Raw genomic sequence first — 3,294 nt, forward strand, 5'->3', positions numbered from 1 at the left:
GAGGAGAAAGCGTATTCTGTTGTTTATGGATGGAATGTCCTATAAATATCAATTAAGTCCATCTTTTTATTGTATCATTTAAAGCTTGTTTTTCCTTATTTATTTTCATTTTGGATGATTTGTCCACTGGTGAAAGTGCGATGTTAAAGTCCCCTACTATGATTGTGTTACTGTCGATTTCCCCTTTTATGGCTGTTAGCATTTGCCTTATGTATTGAGGTGCTCCTATGTTGCATGCATAAATATTTACAATTGTTATATCTTCTCCTTGGATTGACCTCTTGATCATTATGTAGTGTCCTTCTTTGTCTCTTGTAATAGACTTTATTTTAAAGTCTATTTTGCCTGATATGAGAATTGCTACTCCAGCTTTCTTTTGATTTCCATTTGCATGGAATATCTTTTTCCATCCCCTCACTTTCAGTCTGTATGTGGCCCTAGGTCTGAAGTGGGTTTCTTGTAGACAGCATATATGTGGGTCTTGATTTTGAATCCATTCATCCAGTCTATGTCTTTTGGTTAGAGCATTTAATCCATTTACATTTAAGGTAATTATCGATATGTATGTTCCTATTACCATTTTCTTTATTGTTTTGCGTTTGTAATTGTAGGTCTTTTCCTTCTCTTGTGCTTCCTGCCTAGAGAAGTTCCTTTAGCATTTGTTGTAAAGCTGGTTTGGTGGTGCTGAATTCTCTTAGCTTTTGCTTGTCTGTAAAGGTTTTAATTTCTCTGTTGAATCTGAATGAGATTCTTGCTGGGTAGAGTAATCTTGGTTGTAGGTTTTTCCCTTTCATCACTTTAAATATGTCCTGCAACTCCCTTCTGGCTTGCAGAGTTTCTGCTGAAAGATCAGCTGTTAACCTTATGGGGATTCCCTTGTATGTTATTTGTTGTTTTTCCCTTGCTGCTTTTAAGATTTTTTCTTTGTATTTAATTTTTGATGGTTTGATTAATATGTGTCTTGGCATGTTTCTCCTTCGATTTGTCCTGTATGGTACTCTCTGTGCTTCCTGGACTTGATTGACTATTTCCTTTCCCATATTAGAGAAGTTTTCAACTATAATCTGTTCAAATATTTTCTCAGTCCCTTTCTTCTTCTCTTCTACTTCTGGGACCCCTATAATTCGAATGTTGGTGAGTTTAATGTTGTCCCAGATGTCTGTAAGACTGTCCTCAATTCTTTTCATTCTTTTTCCTTTATTCTGCTCTGCAGTAGTTATTTCCACTATTTTATCTTCCAGGTCACTTATCCATTCTTCTGCCTCAGTTATTCTGCTATTGATTCCTTCTAGAGAATTTTTAATTTCATTTTTTGTGTTGTTCATCATTGTTTGTTTGCTCTTTAATTCTTCTAGGTCCTTGTTAAACGTTTCTTGTATTTTCTCCATTCTATTTCCAAGATTTTGTGTTAACTTTACTCTCATTATTCTGAATTCTTTTTCAGGTAGACTGCCTACTTCCTCTTCATTTGTTTGGTCTGGTGGGTCATTGCCTTGCTCCTTCATCTGCTGTGTGTTTCTCTGTCTTCTCATTTTGCTTAACTTACTGTGTTTGGGTCTCCTTTTCGCAGGCTGCAGATTTGTAGTTCCCGTTGTTTGGTGTCTGCCCCCAGTGGCTAAGGTTGGTTCAGTGGGTTGTGTAGGCTTCCTGGTGGAGGGGACTGGTGCCCGTGTTCTGGTGGATGAGGCTGGATATTGTGTTTCTGGTGGGCAGGCCCGCATCCGGTGGTGTGTTTTGGGATGCCTGTGACCTTATTATGATTTTAGGCAGCCTCTCTGCTAATGGGTGAGGTTGTGTTCTTGTCTTGATAGTTGACTGGCATAGGGTGTCCTGCATTGTAGCTTGCTGGTCGTTGAGTGCATGCTGGATCTTAGCGTTGAGATGGAGATCTCTGGGAGAGCTTTCGCCATTTGATATTACGTGGAGCCGGGAGGTCTGTGGTGGACGAATGTCCTGAACTCGGCTCTCCCACCTCAGAGGCACAGGGCTGACACGCAACCAGTGCACCAAGACCCTCCTGCAGACATGGGAGATATCCAGGAAAACTGAGAAACTCCCGTGTTGTCACGTCTTGAGTGATATTGTTTCGTGCTCATTGAATAACAAAAGAAGAACCAGTATAAACTGTAGAGAGATTATAAGAGCAAACACGTATTTAGTGATTTCTCTCTGCTAGGCTCTGGGATAAGAACTTTTCATATATTAACTTATTTAATTCTCCTAATAACCCTATGATGTAGTTACTATTCCCATCATTTCCGTTTTACTGATAAAGAAACTAAGGCAGAGTCATTTATTCAACTAATATTTATTGAGTCTCTACTATGATCTGATACTGGCTTAAGAATTAGGAATACATCAAAGCATCCCTGACTTCATGGAATTTACCATCTAGTGGTAAGAGGAAAAAAAACCTATAAATTATATAGTAAGTTAGAAAGTGGTAAGTGATACCAAAAAAAGTAAAGCATTAAAGAAGGAAAGGGTTCTGTGTATGTTTGTGTGCACGTGTGGATGTGCAGCTTAAAGTAAAGGATGATGGACAGTGAAAGCCTCACTGAGAAGCTGACTTTTGAGCAAAAGATTGAGGGAGATAAAGAGAGACCCGGTAAACCCCTGGGAGAAGATCACGCCACAAAGAGTAAACTGCCGAGTGCAAAAGCCCCAAGGAGGTACCTGGAGTGTAGGAGACAAAGCAGGGAGGCCCTCGTGGGTGGAGTGAAGCAAGTATTTTGGGGAGGAATAGAAGAGGTCAGAAAAATAGCCGGATTCTGTGGGCTTTGCAGACCTTAAATTTTATGGAGCTGAGAAGCCTTTGGAAGGTTTTGAGCAGAGAAATTATATGATCTGACTTGTGCTGTAAAAATATCATCTGGATGTTATATTAAGAATAGACTGTGTGTGGGCAGGCAGTAGATGGGGTGCTGGTAGGTTAGGGCAGGAACCAGAGAGATGAGATAGGAGACAACTATAATAAGCTGGGGGTTCTGGAGACTATTAACAATAACATGGAGAGTAATGAGAGGGGGTTGAACCAGTGTAGCTGCACTGGAGGTGGTGAGAATCATCAGATTCTGAGAATATTTTGAAGGTGGAATTCCTAGGATTTGCTAATAGATTGGATATGAGATAGAAAGAAGAGTAAAAATGACACCAAACTTTTTGGCCTGACTTACTGGAAGGGTGAGGTTGGCATTGACTGACATTGGGGGAGACTTAGAGAAGAGCAGGATTGCTACGATCAGGAGTTCAGTTTCTATATGTTACGCTTGACATGATGACAAGACATCTGTG

This window comes from Tursiops truncatus, chromosome 11 (genome assembly GCF_011762595.2).
Source record: "Tursiops truncatus isolate mTurTru1 chromosome 11, mTurTru1.mat.Y, whole genome shotgun sequence".
In the NCBI taxonomy this organism is placed as follows: Eukaryota; Metazoa; Chordata; class Mammalia; order Artiodactyla; family Delphinidae; genus Tursiops; species Tursiops truncatus.